Consider the following 23,136-nt stretch of genomic DNA (forward strand, 5'->3'; position numbering starts at 1 on the left):
TGAACTCATTGTGTCAGACTGTGAGTCTCACTGGATCCCGCCTTTCACTCAGTTTAGGAATGCCTGAAAGAAAGTAATAAGCGGCTTCTAAAAAAGTCCAGATGAGAAGGATTATAATGCAGTCTATTGGCAGGACCAAGTCTCTCTCTCTCTCTCTCTCTCTCTCTCTCTCTCTCTCTGTGTGTGTGTGGGGGGGGGGTAGCTTTTGGAGGAGCCATTTTTGACTCCTTTTAGAATAAACTTAGCTTGCTGCTCAGGTTTTGGATGGTGCCTTAGACTTCAGCGGAATCCCCACCAAAAACGATAAAGGAAGCCACAGCACGACAGTATCCTCAAATGACAGTTCAAAAAATTTTTTTTTAAACTTAGGTCCATACTTAATTTGAGGCGACTTAGTTTCATGGTTCCCCAAGAAAGCCACTCCACCATCCTACCCAAAAATATGAAGTGACAATACTTGTCTACACGTGCCATTTTTTGAGCAGCCCGAAGGTTTTGGCCCCAGAAACAAGCACGTTTTGCCTTGGGACTGTCTCTTGCCTTTAGGGTTTTTCTGCACATCCTTTGGCCTCCTATGTAGTTCTCCCGAGTGTCGGGCTGCCTAAATTTAAACGTAGAACATTTGATCCCTTTCTTTTCATCTTCCCTCTCCGTAGGCTCTCATTTTCCCTCTGCTTATGTCTGGGGAGGCTGTGTGGTAGCTAAAACCTCTCCCACTGGAAGAAGTGATTTGCAATGCAGTCTGAAACCTGTGTTCTGGTTTCAGACATACCAATCTTCCTCCTCCCCCCCAACTGTATTCTACAGTCTCTTACAGTCTCCGGATACCTGGCATGGATGTGTGTATGTGTGTTGGGTAGCTGTGAGGTTGGATCCCAATAGATTTTTTTAACTACAGTTGAGTTTTATCCAGTGACTAGACATGGAGTCTATTGCTGTTTTATAAACACATGGCTGGTCAAAAGATGTATGTGGCTGGTTGGAAGATTGGAAGATCATTGGAAGATCACAAGGATGGGAGACCCTTTTTCCTCAGTTACAGATTGCAGAAACACGCCTCCCCCTAAATGGGGTGTCTCGAATCTTGATTCTCCTCCTTCTAGTAGTAAGAACGTTTACTGAGAGCTCACACTGAACGAATTGCTCTGAATGAAACAGTTGGAAAGCACAGAATGAAGAAGCAACATGTTCCCTGCCTACAAGAGTCTTACGAATGGGAGAGACACATACAAAAATCTTTTCAACTAGAATGGTTTCTCTCTCTATCTCTCTTTCATAATACCCTCTTAGCACTTTCTGTATGCATATGTACGTGCACACGCACATGTTGAGTGCCAAGAGGGTATAAATCAGTTCAAGACTGAAGGAATGATGTGGCTCAGGGTCCTGGGAGATTAATCGGGGAAGGCTTATTGGAGGAGAGGAGATTTTAGGAGGTGGGTAAGAGCTGTGGTCTGTCTGATGTGGAGAGGAGGGAGTTCCAAGCAGAGGGATGCGAGGCGGGCGGGGTTGAAAAGCCAACGTGCCACCTCATCTTTCCTTAGAACCTAATACCCAGTTAGAAAGTCCGGGAAAGAGAAAGGATCTGAGCTTTCTCCAAACAAATCTGTTGACCCAGGGCAGGGAATTTCTGCTCTCTACCCAGAGGGCATCTCTGGGGAATGGAATGAGGCTTTCTCCAAACAAATCTATTGACCCAGGGCAGGGAATTCCTTCTGTCTACCCGGAGGGCACCTCTAGGGAATGGAATGAGAGAAGATATTCTAGTCACCAATGAGATCCCTCCCCTTTTCCGAACTCCCAATCTCAATTGTTCTCGGCCATTTGATTTAAATAGCCACACGTTGACCCGAAGGGCTACTGGATTACATCCAGAGCTGTTCCTGGCTAACCAGAAAGAACTCAGTCCCACAGTGCTCTGGTCACAGGAGATACTCGGTGAGCACCATTAACTGTTGAATGAATGTCGAGCCTCCGGACCCCCTTCGAGGGAGGGGCCGCTGCCTGGATAATTGGGGTCTTTGCTCATTTCCCAACATCTCTGTGACATGTTTCCTGTTTGCGTTTTAAGCAATTAACTGCGGCCCTCCCCATGAGAATTCAGACTCTTCTTGAGTTAGCATCCCCGGAAAGATGCAGAGGGATAATTAAGCCTTCCGCCCCTGTAGTTGTTGAAGCATCCAAACTCTTGCCAGACGGGAAGCCAGCAGGGACCTCGAGTTAGACCTCTTGGCAGATAAAACAGACCCATTTCTCTGGCGCTGCACTGAGGTGTGAGATGCTAGTCGCCTCCAACTGTTCATGGAGAAACACTTGGGGAGAAATGGCAAAATTGAAGCGGTGAGGCTTTTTTTAGAGGCTTTAAAAGCAACAGAAGCATTAAATCTAAAGCCAAGGAAGATGAATGATTGTCCCCAATAGCATCCTTTCCCTAGATAACGTCCGCCTTCTGGTTTTGATGAACTGGAAAAAGCCGTTGAATTAGAAAAGCCCAAATAAGGAACAGTGTATTCTTGGTCTCTCATCTTCTCTCTGATGCTCATAAGTGAAGTCAGGAGCCATGGACCAAGTTCAGTGAGCTCACTTTTAAATGTTGGCGAAATTTCTTCTCACTCAGTTTTGATTCTCATTTTGTAAAGCCCAAAGAAGTAGACAAGGTAGAAACCCTACCTGAGCTCCTGAGGCTCCTGAGCATATGGTCCCACGGATTTCAAGCATCATCCAGCCCGTAGACATTTCTCAAGACACCCACCCTAGCGATTCCTGGTTGCCCCCCTTCTTCACCTTAACTTCACACCTCTTTACTCCAAGAGAAGTAATTTTTCAATAAATACGATTGGACTTTCTGGTCCTTTGAGCTAAGAAAAAAATCTATAGCAGTCTTAAGATAGCATCAGAAATTCCTTCATCTCAAGTCATTCCTTGTTTTCTTTTGCTTTAAGCTTCCCTGTTTTGGATTTACTGTTGAGCTGCGGTGGGCAGAGGGGGTGATCCAGCCCTGCTTCTGCCCGGGTCTCTCTGTGTGGCCTGCAGGTTTCAGCTTCTCGACTGGTAAAGTGGGGGCGAAGGGGGTGAGCTTGTGCTATCTCGGCGGGAGTGTCTCATGGGGAGGATCATCGTCGTTAACAACAATAATAATGATGATGATAATCGTGGTTTCTGATAAGCGCTTACTAGGAACCAAGCACTGTACTAAGTGCTGGGGTAGTTACAAGATAATTATATTGGACTCGTAGTCCTGAGGGAAAAACAGGTATCGAATCACCGTTTTACAGGCGACGAGACAGATACCCAGAGAAACTAAGCGACTCACCCGAGATCTCACAGCCGGCAAAGGGAGAAGCTGGGATTAGAAGCAGTTTGGCCCAACGGATAGGGCCCGGGCCTGTGAGTCAGAAGGATTTCGGTTCTAATTCTGTCTCGGCCCCTTGCTCGATGTGTAACCTCGGGCAAGTTGCTTCAGTTCTCTGTGCCTCAGTTACCTCAACTGTAAAATGGGAATTGAGACTGTGAGCTCTGTGTGGGCCAGGGACTGTGTAAGCTTAGCACCTACTTTCTACCCAGTACTTAGAACAGGGCTTGACACATAGCGCTTAAAAAATACCATTTAAAGAACAAAAAGTCCTCTGATTCCCAGGCCCGTGCTCTTTCCACTAGGCATCACTCAGTCCTCCGGAAAAACAAAGCCTTGTTCCGCTCCTTTATAATAACTGCAGACTCCCAGAGCAAAGCAAGGGTGAGGGGACTGTCTTCTTCAGAACAGGGCCACTGGATGTTTCACTGGATTGGTGATTCCTAAACTGAAAGGTGCTCGCATATCATGGTCAGCCTTTAATGTTCCAGCCCTGCCACGAGTCCAGTGGATAGGGCACAGCTCTGGGAATCAGGAGCCCTGAGTTTTAGATCTGGTTCTGCCTGCAGTCGGCTAATGAGGGCCAAAGACTTTGTGATGAACTGCAGCCCTTCCCTCCTCCCTGCCCGTTCCATTTTGTGTAATAATAATAATAATAGTAATGATATTTGTGAAGCACTTCCTATGTGCCGGGAGCTGGGGTGGATATAAGCAAATCGAGTTGGACTCGGTCCCGATCCCCCGTGGGACTCCCAACCTCAGTCCCCATTTTACAGAAGAGGTAATGGGGACACAGAGAAGTGAAGTGACGAGCCCAAGTGGTGGAGCCAGGACTAGAACCCAAGTCCTGACTCCCCGGCCCACGCTCTAGTCACAGGCCGTGCTGTATGTCAGCGTGAAGGTGACGTGACAGGGATAAGAGCATGAGAGGAACTGCACGAGCCACCTGCACGATGCCTGATTGTTCCGCACGGGTTCTTGGTCCTCAAGTTTCAGGGCCGAGGCTCCTCTGTCATTCTTGGGGGAGAATCTTTCATCACTCATCTCTCCTTTGAGCAGCAATGTCCTTGACTGCAGGGCAACCAGGAGGATTCAGCAACTGATCAGTATTTCGGTGAGTCTATCAGTACTTTCTTACAGACTGTGAGCCCGTTGTTGGGTAGGGATCGTCTCTATTCGTTGCCGAATTATACTTTTCAAGCGCTTAGTACAGTGCTCCGCACACAGTAGCGCTCAATAAATACGATCGAATGAATGAATATTTGCTGACGCCTGCTGGGGGCAGAGCACCGTACTGAGTATAAGGGAGGATCGAGGCTTGCTCTTGGTGGGAGGCTTTGTTACGTTCAGTCAGTCGATTGTATCGAGTGCTTACTGTCCGTCAGTTGTATTTATTGACCGCTTACTGTGTGCAGAGCACTGTACTAAGCGCTTGGGACAGTATGATATAACAATATGACAGACATATTCTCTGCCCCAAATGAGACAGGGAGGCAGAAATTAAAAATAAATACATTTCATACATGTACAAAAGTGCTGTGGGGCTGGGAGGGGGGAATAAATAAAGGGAGCAATCGAGGTGATGCAGAAGGGAGTGGAACAAGAGGAAAGGAGGTCTTAGGGAAAGCCTCTTGGAGGAGATGTGCCTTCAGTAAGGCTTTGAAGGCGAGGAGGATCTGTCGGATATGAGGAGGGAGCGCGTTCCAGGGCAGACGTGGCCGAGGGGTAGAAGGCCCTGTCTTCTGAGAAGCAGTCTGCTCTTCAGAGCTTCCTTCGACCGCTCACGTCGTTACATTCCGGAGGGCGGGAAAGGTGTCTTCTATCCCTCCCGGATGCGGCTGTACTCCAGTGCTCTGGGCCCAGTAAGTAGTAGGAGCTCAGCCAGACGTGTTGGGCTCAGATGGCGACTCCCGGCAGTGGGTTGTGAGCGTCCAGCCTACTGTTCGTCGCTCATCCAACCGTCCAGTGTGATTGGCAGCTTGCACACGGCTAGGTGCCGCTGGGGCCCAGAGACCCTTCGAGGGTTAGTTGGAATTGTGTGTGAGACCCCAGTGAGAAGGAATTGTTCTGTGAGGGAGCGATCCAGGAGATAAAACCTGCAGCCTGATGAGCGGTCTTGGGGGCTTTATTGTCTTTCCCCAGGCTGTCGGGGCTTCAGTGGTACCATAGAAAAAGTGGAATCTTTTTGTTGTGTGTGGTATTTAAGTGCTTACTATGTGCCGGGCACTGGGGTAGATGCAAGCTGATCAGATTGGACGCAGTCACTGTCCCACGTGGGGCTCACAGTCTCAATCCCCATTTTACAGACGAGGTGAGTGAGACGCGGAGAAGTGAAGCGGCTCGCCCGAAGTCCCACAGCAAGACAAGTGGCGGAGCCGGGATCGGAACCCAGGTCCTTCTGACTCCCAGGCCCGTGGTCTATCCACTAGGTCAAGCTGCTTCTCTTGGCTTTGGGGCACAGCCGGAGCCGCGGAAAACCCAGTCAGGTTTTCCAACTCATCTTTGGCAACATTGAGCCTACTCCAGCAGAATCTTTATTTCCTTTATGATTTCCATACGATTTATGGAAATAAAGCTTAAATAGAACTGAGTCACCAAATTGGCCATTTCCTTTTCCCCTTTCATTACAGAAGCCTTCAAAACGCATTTGGAACCGTCCGCCCGGAGAGCTACAGTAGCACTCTGGCAGAGAAAACTGTGCTGTCAGGATTTAGAGGCTCTCCTCTGAACGCTCTTTACTTTTACCCTTTGTTTCCTGCCCTGTGGTTCACGAGGGAAGTGTTGTATGGAAAGCTCATTCATTCGATCGTATTTATTGAGTGCTTACTGTGTGCAAAAGGACTGTACTAAGCGCTTGGGAGGTAGAGGATAACAACAGATAGACACATTCCCTGCCCACAACGAGCTAGAGGGTGAAAGAGATCCAGAGCCACGGGGAGAGCTGGAAAACTGGAAAGAATCCTCGAGGATTCAAAGCGCAAAGAGACGCCGGGAAATCTAGTGGTGGCTGCGCTGGGCTCTCTAAGAAAGAGTAAGCCAAACTTGCAGGTAATTTCACAGAGTCTACGGGGCCTCAGGTTCTCCACCAGTCAGTCAGTCAGCCAATAAGTCGGTATTTATTGGAGGGCTTACTCTGTGCAGAGCACCGTATGAAGCGCTTGGGAGAGTACAACAGATGGGTGCTTCCGACTGTGTTTTGAAAGTACAGAATTGTTAGAAGCCCGATTTCTTTTCGTTAGAGCTCATTTTATTCCGAGTCCTGGATCTTTTTCGTCCATGCGGACGTGCCCTTGCCACGAGCTGAGGTGGTGAGGCTAAAGGAAGAAAATTCCATCAGTCTTCTCATTTCCAGGGGGAGACAACTAAACTGGGGGGTGGGAGGGGGGTGGCGTTAACCACTTTGCTTTTCCAGTGGGACGTGGATGAAGGCTTTTAGCTGTTCAGTTGATCTTTGGGTATTTACTGAACACTTGTGTGTGCAGATCAATCAGTCAATGGTATTTACTGAGCCCTTACTATGTGCAGAGGAGTATACTAAGCTCTTGGGAGAATACAGTACAACAGAGTTGGTAGACATGTTCCCTCCCCACAATGCTCTTACAGTCTAGAGGGGGAAAACACGTGACTGTACTAATCAAGCAATGGTATTTGAGTGCTGATTGTATGCAGAGCACTGTACTAAGCGCTTGGGAGAGTACGGTACCACAGAGGTGGTAGACACGTTCCCTGTCCACAAGGAGCATGCAGTCTAGAGGGAGAGTCAGATGACTATTCATCAAAGGCAATTTTTGAGCGCTTACTGTGCGCAGAGCACTGTACTAAGTGCTTAGGGCAATGCAGGGTCGTGATCCGTGCTCTGCCCTCCGTCCTTTCAAGAGTCGATCAGTGGTATTTATTGAACTCTTACCGTGTGTAGAACACTGTACTTACTGAATGCTTGGAAGCAGACAGTAGAGTAAGTAGACATGGTCCCCGCCCTCAGAGAGCTTCTTGGCGGCATCAGTTTGGGTCAAGGGAGAATCTAGAGAGAGGGTGGACGCGGCTGGTCTAGAGCACTCAGGAATGTCACGTGACTTCCCAACCTAGAGGGGAGAGTCAGGCTGAATGGATGAGTGGAATTTCTTCTAATAATAATTGTGGTACTTGTTAGGCGCTTACTCTGCCCGGCACTGCTCTAAGGGCTGGGAAGATAGAAGTTAATCAGGTTGGACACAGTCCCTGTCCTACAAGGGGCTCACAGTCTTAATACACATTTGACAGTTGAGGTCACCGAGGTCCAGTGAAGTGTCCTGCCCAGGATCACACAGCAGACATGGGACGGAGCTGGGAGTAGAACTCAGATCCTTCTCACTCTTAGGCCCCTGCTCTATCCATCAAGCCGTGCTGCTCTGCTGTCCCTTGGGCGTCGGAGTGGGCAGTCCGACCCAAATTCTTGAGCGCAACGCTTGGTGGGGGGGAGGCCAACTTTGATCCTATATTGATGTGCTTCCTGGACACCGTGACTGCCTAGTTTGGGAGATAAATTCGGCCCAGGTAAAGAAAATAAGCTCTCCTTTTGATACCTCATATGAAGTTAAGGCCCGGAGATAGTGACTTTCTATGCTCGGAGTGCTCGGAGTCGCATTCAGAGAAAGCATCTTGAAACTGGGGGTTTCCAAGATAGGCTCCCCCTTCCCCAAACCATCCCCTTCTTTCTGGCCCCTTGAGTAGTGGATGGGATGTCCTCGTTCTCTCTGCAGGCTTAGTGTCCTTCCCTCCCTGCAAGGGAAATAATCTGGCGCCTTCTAACCAACTCATAAACTTCACGGCTCGATGGATAGGGCACACGGACCAGGGAGTCGGAAGGGCCCGGGTTCTAATTCTGACTGCCACTTGTCTGTGGTGTGACCTTGGGTAAGTCTCTTCACTTCCTCTCTGTCTCAGTTCCCTCATCTGTAAAATGGGGATTGAGACTATGAGCCCCATGTGGGACATGGACCGTGTCCAACCTGATTAGCTTGTATCTACCCCAGCACTTAGTATAGTGCCTGGCACATAGTAAGCGCTTAACAAATACCATTATTAATTACTGACTCTTCACCATTTTTGGCAGAGTTGTTGCCTAGGAATGAGCTAACCATAAAACGTCCTCTGAATTATTTTCCCTAGGAGGCTTGTAAATCAGTTTATACTCACCTCCCCAGAGTACCCACAGATGAAAAATAAGCTCTGAGGTTTTTTTTTCGTCAGTTGTCACACGATCCCATATTTTAGCAAACGTTCCTTGAGGCCAGGAGGTAACACTTGGTTTATATCGGGCGTACCTAATTTTAAAGACGTGGGATTCTAAATCGTGAAAATGAAGAGAAAATGCTTTACCCGAAGACATTCCAATGAAAGGAGCCTTCTACAGTAGAAGTTTGTTCTAGTTGCTAGTCAGGCTTCTGGCATGGAAATATTTTGAAATAAGAGGTCTGAGGTGTTTAAAAAATGATTCCTTGCCATATGTCAGTGTCCGTGTTTCCCCACCAAATTGTTGGCTCCTCAAGGGCAGGAATCATTTATGCTGTTTTGTCCACTCCTAAGTGCTTAGCGTAGTGCACCGCACACAGATTCTCAGTAGATGCCAAGGAGGATGATGATGAAAACCAGTTGTGTGGGAATATGGATTTTACATCTGTTGTTTGTCTATAAAAACTGCCGGGCTCTTCAGGCCAAGAACAGAGAATAGAGAGTTGTATAAATTGGCAAACCCTAATGGCTAGGCCTGAAACCAGCAATTAAAATGGAGAAGTAAATTTTTTTAAAGCCCGGATGGTTTCATTGCTCTTCTGGAATGAGCGAATTCTTGTTTCTAATTTTGATCGTGTAGGTGAAACTGCGGAGTAATATTTTCTAGCTCAAGGTGCCGGGCTTTTAAACCAAAACATTATTAAACGGTGACATAGTTCTTGTGAGACTCTAACGAAAACAATGGAGAGCGAGTTTGGCAGAATTTCTGAAGCAATTCCCTGACAAATGTTTCCAATAAGTTCGTGTATTTGGGAATGCTTCAAAGAATTTTCCAGCCAGGAGAGTGAACTTTGCAAACAGAGAAGATCAAATAACCCATCCAACCCAAATTCTTGAGCGAAACGCTTGGTGGGGGAGGCCAACTTTGATCCTACATTGATGTGCTTCCTGGACACCATGACTGCCTAGCTTTGGAGATAAATTCAGCCTAGGTAAAGAAAATAAAGCTCTCCTCTTGATACCTCATAGGAAGTTAAGGCCCGGAGATAGTGACTGTCTATGGTTTTTGCTCCAAGTCGCATCAGAGAAATCATCTTGAAGCTGGGTGTTTCCAAGATAGCTCCCTCTTCCCCAAACCCTAGTGTCCTAATTTAGTTACTGGACGTGCTCTACAAATACTGTAAAAAAAAAAAAAAAAATGTATTTCTTAAGTGCCAGCTGTGTACTGAGCATTGTACTAAGTGCTTGGAAGAGTACAATAAAGCAGAGTCGGTCAGCCCATTTCCTGATCGATGATCCAAGGTACGATTGATTGACGAATACCATGATTTGAGCACACGCAGGGCTTTTCAAATAAAATACACCACCAGGTCTTGGAGGCCAAGATCCTTGGCCTCCGCTAAAGAAAACAAACTTCCTGGAACTGAGATTCAGCATATCAGTCAAGCAGTGGTATTCACTGAGTGCTTCCTTGGTGTAGAGCACTGTACTAAGCACTTGGGAGAACAATACGGATAGATAGCAGATACAGTCCCTGCCCTCAAAGAGCTTACCGTCTAGCATATTTATTCCATCAGTCAAACATTTATTGAGCACTTACTATGTGCAGAGCATTTTACTAAGTTCTTGGGAGAGTACAATGCAACAGAATCAGCAGACACGTCCCCTGCCCATTAAGAGAAAACTTTTGAAAAATGCTTAGTCTTAAAACCGTTCTCTGCCCACAGGGAGCTTACAGTCTAGAGGACTCTCTTATGTTTATATTCAGTGCTTATTATATGCCAAACCCGGGAACGTTACAAGATAATCATATAAGAGAGTCCCTCTCCTCCATGGGGGTCCCAGTATAAGAGGAAAGGGGAGAAGATATCCCCATTTTACAGATGAAGAAACGGTGGCACATAGAGGTCTCACAACAGGCTCTTGGCCGAGCTGGGATTCTCCAGGTCTACTGATTCTGTGCTTTTCCCCCTAAAGCACCAAGCTGTGTCTGTGGGTTTTCTGTCATAGCGGTCATCCGATCCTTTGCCACACCTCACCTCAGTTTCTTCTGCTGTGATTCACATCCCTTTTTTTCCCTCTGTTCTCTCCTTGGTGGTGATTGGGAACAGCTGTTATCCATTCTCCTTATAACAACTCTTCAAATCCGCGAAGACAGTTATTAAGTTACCCCCTTAGCCTTCTCTCTCTTTTCTTTTTTCCCGAGGCTACAAAAATTGCAGTTCTTAATCAGCCTGCCCAGGTCCTATCTTCCAATCACTGTATAATTTTGGCCGCTCTTGTCGAGACTGTCTTCCGCTTCTGAAGAGGCCTCTGAAGTGGGGAGAAATGAGCAGGACAGTTGTCCAGTAACCCAAGAACAGAGAGGGTTACGTGGAGGCCGAAAACCTCAATAGATTTGAGAAAGATTTGGATGTGATTTTTTTTTTTTTAAATGGTATTTGTTGAGTGGTTACTATATGCCAAGCCCTGTACTAAACACTGGAGTGGATACAAGATTATCTAGTTGGACATAGTCCCTGTCCCACATTGGGCTCTCAGTCTTAATCCCCTTTTGCAGAGGAAGTAACTGAGTTCCGGAGAAGTGAAGTTTTGTTGTCTTTTCTTAATGGAATTTGTGCTTACTATGTGCCAGACACTGTTCTAATTACAGATACAGGGTAATTAGGTTGGACACAGTCCATATACCACCCGGGGCTCACAGTCTTAATCCCCCTTTTCAGCCGAGGTAGCTGAGGCACAGAGAAGTGAAGCGATCTGCCCAGGTCACACAGCGGACAAGTGGCAGAGCTGGAATTAGAACCCAGCTCCGTCTGACTCCCAGGCTCGTGCCACCCTGTTTCACGGTCAGGATTCTATAACGTTAGAGATGTAGAGGAAGAGTTAACCTGTGAGAGAGTCTATCCCCAACCCGCAGGGTAGGTGACAAGCAGGAAACCATCAGAAAGTTCTGTCAAACCTCCCATTGCTGATTGGATGAAATATCAATGGCACGGCACAGTGGATAGGGCTCGGCAGTCAGAAAGTCATGGGTTCTAATCCCTGCTCCACCGCTTGTCTGCTGTGGGGGACTTGGGCAAGTCACTTCACTTTTCTGCATCTCCGTTACCTCATCTCTAAAATGGGGATTAAGGGTGTGAGCCCCACGTGGGACAGGGACTGTGTCCCACTCGATTTGCTTGTATTCACCCCAGCGCTTAGTACACTGCCTGGCACATAGTAAGCACTCATCAGATACCATAATTATTATTATTATGTAGTGCTGGGCACAGAGTGAATACTTTAAAAACACCAGTGATATTATTAGAGACCAGTTGTCAGCTGCCTTGTCCCCGGTACTGATATGGCAGAGGACCACACCATTATATCCAATATCTTTATTTTCCAACATCCGGTGAGCATGTAGGCTCTGTGAGTTCTTGGACAGGAGCTTGATGTGTGTGTGTGTGGCCGTATGGTGCCTTGCTTGTGTGGTGATTAATGTGTTTTTTGAATCAGTTTCCAAAGAAAAACGAATGTCACCATGAATGGACAGAAAGTTGTATCCAGTAACTGTCGTACTCTCCCAAACACTTTTTACAGTGCTCCGCATCGAGTTAAGCTCTCAGTAAATACTTTCAATTAATGTACCATCACAGATAGTTTCCATCATATACATACATATATATATATGTATATATATTTGCTGGATTTTTTTTCTTTGATATTTTTGAGTAGTTATCTACAGAGGCGGGTGGTCGGAGGGGGTTGTGACTGGAATTCCTCAATTCCTCAATTACCACCTGAGGCCACCCTGACTGCATAGAGAGTCCGTACATTTTCTCGTACTCACCGATTCTGCCCGTATCCACCTACCGCCAGGGTTATCCTCGGTCCATCGGGCGACTTCACTTTTTCCTCGGCTTTATTTAGAAGTTGCGGTTGAGGAAAAAACAGCCGTTGAAAAACAAATGGCCGGTGTTTCCTTGAGCTGTCTGAAATCCAAAGGAGAGGCAGCTGTTGTGGTGGGCCACGCCGCTTCCTTAACTTGCAGCGCGGCGGTGGGACGGGGCTGGATGAGGAATGGTCCTCCCCTGAGAGAACTGCTGGCAAAATGATGACGGGGGGGACGGAGAGGGAAAAGCGATGTTGTGCTTTCTTCCGGCTCTAACTCTCCAAGCCTTCGCTGAGGTGGGATCCTTTGGAAGGGGATTTCAACTCTGCCTTGTCAAGTAGCCAGAGTCAGAGCTATGTGTAAGAAAATAGGCCTTAAAACATGCTCATTCTGCTGTACTGAGCTCTCCCAAATGCTTAGTACAGTGCTCAGGACACAGTAAGTGCTCAGTAAATACCGCTGATTGATTGATTTGGTGTCTTCTGGTAATAAGGGGATTAGAAATCAAGTCCAGACTTCCTCTCACGGGATCTCTTCCTTGACGACAGGAGGGGCTCTTTGTTGTTCTTTCAGCCCCATCACCTAATAAGAGAAGCAGCGTGGCTCAGTGGAAAGAGCACGGGCTTCGGAGTCAGAGGGCATGGGTTCGAATCCCAGCTCGGCCACTTGTCGGCTGTGTGACTTTGGGCAAGTCACTTCACTTCTCGGTGCCTCAGTTACCTCATCTGTAAAATGGGGATGAAGACTGTGAGCCCCACGTGGGACAACCTGATTCCCCTGTGTCTACCCCAGCGCTTAGAACAGTGCTCGGCACATAGTAAGCGCTTAACAAATACCAACATTATTATTATTAATCGGTCAGTGGCATTTATTGAGCACTTCGTGTGGGCAGAGCACTGTACTAAACACTCGATCTAATCGTAATGATGGTTACCTAAGGGCTTACTCTATGCCAAAGGCTATGCTGGGCGCCGGGGTCGACTCAGTACAGTCAGATCGATCACAGTCCCTGTCCCGCGTGGGGTTCACATTCTGAGGAGGAGGTAGAACAGGTATTTGATCCTCAATAGTATATTTAGTGAGTGCTTACCCTATGCAGAGCTCTGCATTAGGTGCTTGGGAGAGTACAGTACACCAGAGTTGGTGGGCACGTTTCCTGCCCAGATGAAACTGAGGCTCAGAGAAGTTAAGTGACTTGCCCAAGGTCACACAGCAGGCAAGTGGCAGAGTAGGGAATAGAGGCCAGGTCTCCTGACTCTCAGGCCTGTGCACTTTCCCCAAGGCTGCTACCTGTTCTTCTGAAAACATTTTAATGCAACTGTAGGTTTCTTGAGGGCAGAGCTGGTGTCTCTTATTGCTATTGTAGAGGAGTCTAGTACAGTACACTGAACGAGGGAGGCGCTTAACGGGTATTCATGGCAGGAGGAGCAGACCCGAAGGTCCTTTTTTGGAAGGCTCGGTTCCTTCCCGGTTACCGTGATAGGAAAGATCTCTTGGTCAGTTTGGAATTCTCAAGTGCACCGTCCCCTCGTTTAAAACGTTGGAGAGGTGACGGCGGGACCTCGGGGGTTTGAAGCCGACCGAACCGTAGGGGACTTATTTTCTTTTATTTAAACGCGGTTCCTTCCTGAAAGCTAATCTAAGTCCTTGACTTCCCCAGGAAAGTCCTGAGGCAAACCTTCTGGTTGGCAAGCAGCCCTCAGGAAAGAGCCTAAAATGCAGTTAGAGTCCCGCCTACTCGCCTCTTAGTGGGGATTTCATTGTACAGTAAAGAATATTTGTTTGATGTCCTGCCTTTGATATTTCACTTTATTGGGTTTGTTTGCATACCTGCTAATCCACGGAGTTTGGCAGTTGACTGAGGGCTTGGAGCTGCCAGGCTGGAGGAGCCGAGGGGCCGGGGGGGAGGGGGAGGGTGTCAGGGAGAGCCTGTTGTGCAAATAGTGCCCTGCAAATCAGCATCCTTACTAGAAAATGTAATTTTGCTCCATGACGGGACATGTCCGTAGTAAAGATTAAAGCAGATAAGGGTTCTCATAGGAAGCTACCCGAGGTCTGAGCCGGGGAGGCAGGGAGAGTTAATTCCTACGAGGACCGGCACCACCGGAAGCCTCTGTTGAAGCAGGGAGCTTCTCAGCCTCAGTTTCCGCAAGAGAGGATAGGGGCAGCAGCAGATCGCTGATGATTAGGTAGCTTAAAGCTGCTAAGGTAGACCGGATGCAACTGGAGAGCTTCGTCCCCTTTTCCTCCCTGCACGTTGCCTCGATTTCCTTTTTCCTCTTTCTTTTCTCCCGGGTTCGTCTTTTCCGCCGTGCTCAGAGTTTGCAGGAGGTCGTTCAAAGCGTACGTCTTCTAAGGTGACGTGGTACCTTCGTTACCAAGACCAGACGAATGGGGATTACTTTGTACGGTTGGTTTGAGCTTGGTGTTTTCTGTTTCTCACTCCGTCGGTCGGTGGTATTTAATGAGCCCTTCTTGTGTACAGAGCACTGTACTGAACACTTGAGAAAGTACATCAGATTATGGTCTACAAGGAGCTTGTGGTCTACAGGGAGAGACAGACTAAAATAAATTAGGAAAAATAATAGAGTATAAGCATATGTACCCAAGTGCTTTCATTCATTCAGTGGTATTTACTGAGCGCCTACTGTGTGGAATGCACTGTACTGAGTGCTTGGGAGAGTACAATACAACAGCGGACACATTCCCTGCCCACCATGAGCTCACAGTCTAGAGGGGGAGACGGACATTAGTCTAAATAAATGCTTGTGAGGTTTCCTTTCTATGGGAAGACTGTACAAAATAACTGCTAGGGACAGATAATGGATTATAATGATGGGATTTATTAAGCGCTTACTGTATACCAGGGCTGAGGTAGATGCAGAATACTTCAAAGTCTCCTTTTGACCTGCGGCTCGTGGTTCGAGAGGGAGGGAGAACAGGTATTTTAACCCCCATTTTGCAGGTGAGGAAACTGAGGCCCCGAGAGGATGTGACTTGCCCAAGGTGGCGCACCAGACAAGTGGGATATCTAGGATTGATTAAACGGGTTTCCTGACTGCCGCTTCCGGCCTGGAGTGCAAGCTCTGGAGGATCAGCAGGGACTAATGGTTCGAGCACGAGACTGGGAGTCAGAAGGTCCTGCGTTCTAATGCCGGCTCCGCCACTTATCTGTGTGACCTTGGCAAGTCACTTTACTTATCTGGGCCTCAGTTACCTCATCTGTAAAATGGAGATTACGATTACGAGTCCCATGTGGGACTTGGTCCGTGTCCATTGTCATTAGCTTGTATCTGCTCCAGCAGCTCTTAGTAAGCACTTAAATACCATAAAAAAGTGGTCGTTTTCTCGCTCGAGTGTCCGTCTCAGAAGTCAGACTGCTAAGGCATTGCCCTGGAGGCAGTAAGCTCCTTATGGACGGAGGTGGCATTTACCAACTCTTGTTTTACTGTACTTTTCCAAGCCCTTAGTACAGTGCTCTGCACACAGTGAGCACTGAAACACCTCCGATTGATGATGGAGGATTATTTTCGGAGGTCAGTCCTTTCACTGAGAAGCCTAAGGGTAATGAGGTAATGAGGAGAGGCGGCTTGGGTGCTCCCACGTATCTTTCGGCCTCTTCCCCTGATGGGCTCTAGGCAGCTTCAGGCTAGGCTGCGTTGGGCTGCCTTATCTAGAAGAGGGAGTCGTTAAAACATTGGCCTCTTCCCTCGCCCTTGGGAGTTTTTTTTGTGGGAACGAGTGATGTGGTGTTGGAAAAATGTCTTTGAACTGCAGGGAAGGGGAATAAGAATAATTATGGTATTTTGTTAAGCGCTTTCTATGTGTCAAGCTCTGGGTAGATTCAGGTTAATCAGGTTGGAGAGAGTCCCCATCCCACTCCGGACTCACAGTCTAAGTAGGAGGGAGATCGGGTTGTGAAACCCCATTTTTCAGTTGGGGTGACTGAGGCCCAGAGAAGTAAAGTGACTTGCCCAAGATCACCCAGCAAGCAAGTGGCGGAGCTGGGATCAGCTCGTAGGTCCTTCTGACTTCTGGGCCCGTGCTGTATTCATTCAGTTGTATTTATTGACCACTTACTGTGTGCAGAGCACTGTACTAAGCGCTTGGAAAGTACAATTCGGCAACAGGTAGTGACAATCCCTACTATCCGCTAGGCCACGCCGCTTCCCTGGATTAATGGCGTCCTGGTTTGTGAGTGCTGCGTGGGTTTGAGACGGAGGAGACTCCGGGCCAGGGGTGACGCCTGCTTTTCAGACCGCTCCTTTCCACCGGAGTCCTGCTGCCTCCGTCCCTGAGTGGGACCCCGACCGGCCCGCCAGAACCGAGGACTAGAAAAAGCTCTTTCCCACAGGTGTGAGATCCTGGGATCTTGGGACAGGATGGCCTGCACCTGGAGCTCTTCTCGCTGGAGCGGAGCCAGACCAAGCTCAAAGCAAGCTTGTGTACTTGGCAGTTCTTCCAGACCAAGACTTTCACGATGATAATAATAATAATATGATGATGATGATGTTTATTCAGCGCTTAATATGTGTCAGGGAATGTGTCTGTTGTTATACTCTCCCAAGCGCTTAGTACAGTGTTCCACACACAGTAAGCACTCAAATATGATTGAACGAATGGATGTGTCAAGCACTGTTCTAAGCGCTGGGGTAGATACGAGCTGATCAGATTAGACACAGTGTCCGTCCCACATGGGGGGGTCACAGTCTTAATCCTCATCTTACAGATGAGGTAACTGAGGAACAGAAAATCGACTGAGGAACAGAGAAGTGAATCGACTTGCCCAAGGTCACACAGCGGGCAAGTGGTGGAGCTGGGATTGGAACCCAGGTCCTTGTGACTTCCAGGCCTGTGCTCTATCCATTAGGCCACGCTGCTGCCCAAGGCTTCACCTCTCTGGACCAGTTTCCTCTTCTGGAAAATGAGGATAAGATAGATCGTGAGCCCAGTGTAGAACAGGAGTTGTGTCTGATCCTATAGCCTTGAATTTACCCCGGAGCATAACGTAGAGTAAGCGTGGACTAAATGCCGTAAGTAATGCCACCGAAATGAGAAAAAGTGGTGTGATGGGACTTCGATTTATATCCAGTCGTAGAGTAATATTTGTTAAGGGCCACCTGAATGCAGTGCTCTCTACTGAATACTTGGGAATGGACACAAACCCTCTAGAATTGAAGACCATCCTCGCCCACCAGAAGCTTACAGTCGCAAAGGCGAAGAAGACACAGAAAAAAAGCCTAACTTTTGACCACGACTGACCCTAAATCCACCCTCCAGTCCCCACTCCTGAAAGTTATGAAGAGCGTGAAACAGCGGGTGAGGAGGAGAAGGGGGATTTGGGGCCCATGATGGTGGGTTTTGAGGCCTGGGAGTGGGGACTGAGGCCTCAGGCCCCTGATAATCCGGTCCCGTCGGCTGACTGATAATCAGTCAGCTCTTTCCCCCTGCCCCCGCCAACCTAACTTTGCTCCTCTCCCATTCCAACCCGGCCCTCACACTTTGCTCCTATAACAGCGACTTTCTCACTGTGCCTCACTCTCGTCTCTTTCTGTCTCTATCAACCCATCATCATCATCATCATCAATGGTAATTACTGAGTGCTTACTGTGTGCAGAGCACCGTTCTGAGTGCTTGGGAGAGGACAGTACAACAGACATAGTACACATGTTCCCTGCCCACAGTGAGCTTACAACCCCTCGCCCATTCCCTCCCTCCTGCCTAGAACACCCTCTGCTTTCGCATCTGACGGGCCACCGCTCTCTGCTTCTTCCAAACCCTACTAAAATCCTATCTCCTCCGGGAAGCCTTCCCTGCCTAACCTCTCATCTCCCCACCCTATTTTACCTCCCTTGCGGGTGGCCTGTGCGCTTCGGTCCTCCCCCGGCCCCAAACCACCACAGCACTTTTGAACGTATCCTTTTGAACGTACCCTCTAGACTGTAAGTTTGTTTGGGGCAGGGAGTATCTCTGTTATATCGTCGTACTCTCCCAGGCGCTTAGTATGGTGCTCTGCACACTGTAGGCGCTTAATAAATATGATTGACCGAATCCTTATACGCAGTTGCTTCCCCTGTCGGTAAATTATTTTAATGCCCGTTCCCCTGCTAGATGATAAATTCCTCGAGGGAATACAGCTCTGACGTACTCTCCCAGGCGTTTAGTAGTCTGCTCGCAGTAACTGCTTAATCAACCGTTGGTATTTATTGAGCGCCTACAGTGTGCAGAGTACTGTACGAAGCGCTTGGGAGAGTACAGTACGACAGCGTTAGCAGACACGGTCCCTGGTCCGTAACGAGGATAAATACCGTCGATTGCTTGCGTTCACTCCCTACCTGGGAGAATTCCCAGAGAAAGGGTTTCAGAGGCGGGCGGAGATCAGACTCGGTAGAAACCCAAAGGAGCTGTTATCTCGTATTCATAAACAGCTGAAACTCAGTAAAGGCCCGAGCTGGTCGTCTCCCGCTGGTCGGTTGTCATCACGTTGTTATGATCGTGGCGGTTTATCTCGTAGTCGTTTCCAGTCGAGGCCTTGAACACGTCGATCCTTCCGGCTCCGGCCGGACCGGAGGGAGCCTGTGGTTGTGACAGAAGAGTAAAAGGTTTCCCCTCGTGTCTGAATTTCTACCTCTGAATCAGAGAAAGGGCCCGAATGGAAGTTTGACCTCCCGCTTCGGCTCACGGGCTTGGGCCCGGATGCTGAAGCTGATAACGCACCCCTCCTTCAGAGGGCTGTTGGAAGGACTAATTAGTTCGTGTTGGCCACAGATTGTTTTTCCTTTGGCTCTGCTCCACGCCAGAGACCGCTGCACTGCGGTCCTCATCAGACACTTGGGAAGGAGAAGGTTTGGAAATGCATACTGCCGTCACGATTTTGGGACCTCGCATTCCTTGGTGTTCAGCTGTGATGCTGTCCGGTTTTCCAAGATAGACGGTGTATTCATTCATTCAGTTGTATTCATTGAGCGCTGACTGCATGGGTGTTGATGGAATTGCCGGAAACGCTACCTAATCTACTCCACCCTGTGTGCTCTGAGGCATGCATTTAGATAGTGTGTACTAGTCACCGGGCTGGAAGGGCCATTATTATTATGATTATCATTATTATATTTGTTCAGCGCTTAGTGTGTTATGTACTGTTGTAAGCATTGGTGTAGATATGTTAATCAGGTTGGACCCAGCCCCTCTCCCTCTTGGGGCTCACAGTATCAGTTGGAGGGAGAACAGGGATTGACTCTCCATTTTACAGTTGAGAAAACTGAGGCACAGAGAAGCAGAGTGACTTGCCCAAGGTCACCCAGCAAGCAGTTGGCAAAAGTGGGATTAGAACCCAGGTTCTCTGACTCCCGGGCCATTGCTCTTCCTACTAGGATATGCTGCTCCTCTAAAGTAAATACAGCTAATGTATTTTTCCTTCCCCTCCCCCTACCCCCTCTCCCCCGGACCTTAGGTTCACGTAGCTCGTGCCAGATGAATGAAACCCAATCCTATTTTCTAAGCCCTCCAGGGTATGAGCTGTGGCGACCTCCCTGGCCATCCCATTCCCGTGTTGAACGACTCTCACTGTTGTGATTTCATCTGCTTTTTTTGCCTCCTCCCCAACACACGAAGTTTGGTAATTTCACCGAGCAGAGGGGAGAGGAGGAAGATCCTTCCACCCCGCCCCCTTCCAAGAAACAATTCCCCAGCTGGTGCCTGTACAACTCTCCACTTGAGATTGCGAACGACCTCTAGCCCCGCAAGGCCGTGTCCTGAGGAAGAGGTGTCCGCGTTCGATTTTATCGGTGTGTTCAGAAGTGCCCTTCAAGTTTCGAACAAATAGGCTCGGGCAAACATTAGCCCGTGTTTGCCCTCCAAACATCCTCTGGTTAGGGATGGACCGGAGAGAGCCTGGAGGAAGGCTGAGGAACTAGTCCATGGAGATCTGTCCTGTGGTCAGGTGGGGGACCACACCCGGAGGGGCCGTCGACGGGAGTTTATCGGAAGTGAGACCCCAGGCTCTTCACCCCGAGAAGGTGCCGAAAGGCCTCTGAGTGTCGATATTTCTTCAGATGAGTGAAAGGCAGCCTCCAGTGGGGATTCGGGCAGTAGTTTCTCGGCCATGACGTAAGGAGAGCTAGACCGTACAGGAGAGGGAGAAAGCCCTCAGGGAGGAGTGAGGTGGAGAGTCAAAGATCAGATGGAAGGATATGGAAGAAAGAAGGTGGGATGGAAAGGAGGGGAAATGAGAGAGACCCACGGGCAGGAAGGATGGGAGGGATTTGGAGGCAGCCTCACCGCTGAAAGGGATGATGAGAAGAATGAAAAAGGCATTTAATTGGCACTCGACACTGGTACGGTTCACGTACCTCCGGTGGCTTACAGATCAAAACTTGATTCTCGGAATAGTCGCAGAGAAAGCGATAATGGAAGTAGAGAAGAGAAGCACCTTGGCATTTATATCTCGAGGCAGAGCTACATCTCTCGAGCTTCTCTTTTGCATTCCCTCTACTTTTCTGTTGCCTTCGGGTTTCGAAGGGAGGACGACAGCACAGTTCTCCTGGAAGAAGTAATTTTTCCAGAGGAATTTGCGGGAGAGGGAAAAATCGTAGCGCAGGGAGAAACCGTTCCAGGCGATGGGCATTAGAGCGGCAGAGGCAGGAGTAGGAGGAGACGAAGGCAGCAGCGGCTTGGGAACAGGCCTGGGCAGAGCCGAGTCAATGGCAGGAGGCTAGCGATCTATTTGCCTATCTCTGCATCTCCGAAGCAGTGGGTGAGAGGGACCTGGAAGCAGAAGAGTGTAGGCAGGAGCAGAGCGAGGCAGAAGCCTGCAGGGAAAGGTGGAAGCCTGTTTAGACCAGAATGCCATATTATTATTGTTATTTTAAGGATTCGGGATATGTCCAGAGGCTAGACAGGTGCCACTTTGTTCAGAAACTGTGTTTCTATCTCAGGATCCACTAGGGCTTGATCTGGGCAGTGAAGCGGGAGGAAGGCCCCGTGGCCAGATTTGAAGTAGACCCAGGAATTCAGCCCGGTCCGCGTTGGCGGTGCTTCTGGTTTTCGGCTGGTCTGGGCCCCGTCTGGTAGCGATATGGTCCCGGAAGCCTCGGTGGCCGGTGGATTATGGGGTCCTGGGAGGGTCAGGGGTTGCCCTGGCGCCACATTTGAGGTTCTGCCAATTTCCGCAGAGGACTCGCTTCTGTCTCGTGCCGCCACTCTGTCACGGAGCCTTATACGCAGTGCCCGTGACGTACCGTGACTTCCGGGTCACCCTGGCTAGGCCCAGGCAGACTCCGAAGGTATCATCGTCGGAGTCACTCTGCTCGACTGCCTTAAAGACATCAGACACCTCCATTAGACAAAAGATAAAAATAACCTGAGGTATAACCACAGGAAATGAGGCATGGGTGCAGGGCTTTGGGTGTAGATTGAGGTGTGAATTTAGTGGGAGAGCCAGGGGGGTGGAAAGATGAAATTTGACCACAGCAGACAGATGAGTGGAGCTACTGTGGTCAGGCTGTGTGAGACGTTGAGGGAGAGAAGGTGGAGGCAAGGGGGGTCGGGCTGAGAGGGAAAGCGAGGAGAGACAAGATGGTCGAGATCCAACAGAGCAGTTTAGGTGCTTTTGAATTTGCTGCAAAGCAGTAGAGGAGGCGAGTAGGAAAGAGGAGAGAGAGGGAAAGGGAAGAATGAAATTTTTACATCTTCAGAAGCTAATTAGCTTAATTCACCCCGCCAGACTGTAAGCTCCTTGGAGACAGGAAACGTGACTACCAACTGTATTGTATTGTGCTCTCCTGACTGCGCTTTGCAAAGTAAGCACTCGATAAATACCACTGATGGATTAAAAAGTATCATGGTAAACCCCTTAAGGGCAGGATCGTATCTACCGACTCTACTGTATCGTATTCTCCCAAGCGCCTAGTACAGTGCTCTGTACACGGGAGGTACTTAATAAATACCACTGATGGATTTGAAACCACCAGAGACCAATCTTTGTCCTGTCCCCAAATCGTCAACCCTTTATGCTAAAGCCAGAGTGGTAGGACGGAGCCAAAGACCCTCCTCAGAACAGTATGGCTTTAGGGTTCATAAATGCGTGAACGTCTACCAACTCTGTTATATCGTCCTCTCGTAAGCGCCTAGCAGAGCGCTCTGCACACAGTAAGCGTTCAGTGACTACGAGTCACAGACCAAGAGGCTGGATAGCAGCGGGAGCTTCATAAAAGCCACAGTCTGATGGAGACAGGGCTGGTTTCAGATTCCTAGACGGTGCATCACTAGTCTTCCATCGGGCTTTCTCCAAATGACGTCTATCATGCCGGGGCTGGGTCGCCAGGGATTGCGGTGAGCATTTGGGGCAGGCTTGATGGTCGAACTTCTTTTGCTCAATCGCTCAATCGGTTGTATTTATTGAGCTCTTCCTGTGTGCAGAGCACTGTACTAAGCTAGAGAGAGCTGACGACAGAATTAGCGGACACGTTCCCTGATCATAATGAGCCGAATTGTTGCCCAATTGTACTTTCCAAGCGCTTAGTACAGTGCTCTGCACACAGTAGGCACTCAATAGATATGATTGAGTGAATAATGAGCTTGCCCAGCAGAATTCTCTCCCCAGCTGACCTGTTTGGTCCATCATAGAGAGCGAGGGGTGTTGGGAGGGGAGGGCTTCCATTCTGCAAGATACCATGACATTTCCTTCTGCATTCAGAGATGC

At 48.7% G+C, this 23,136-nt stretch overlaps 1 protein-coding gene across 6 annotated transcripts in view; it reads left to right on the forward strand.

The window, feature by feature from the left end:
• Nucleotides 1–23,136, forward strand: part of FMNL2 (formin like 2) — a 216,364-nt gene that overhangs the window by 12,926 nt on the left and 180,302 nt on the right. The window lies entirely within an intron of this gene.

The sequence above is a fragment of the Ornithorhynchus anatinus genome, chromosome 9 (genome assembly GCF_004115215.2).
Source record: "Ornithorhynchus anatinus isolate Pmale09 chromosome 9, mOrnAna1.pri.v4, whole genome shotgun sequence".
NCBI lineage: Eukaryota > Metazoa > Chordata > Mammalia > Monotremata > Ornithorhynchidae > Ornithorhynchus > Ornithorhynchus anatinus.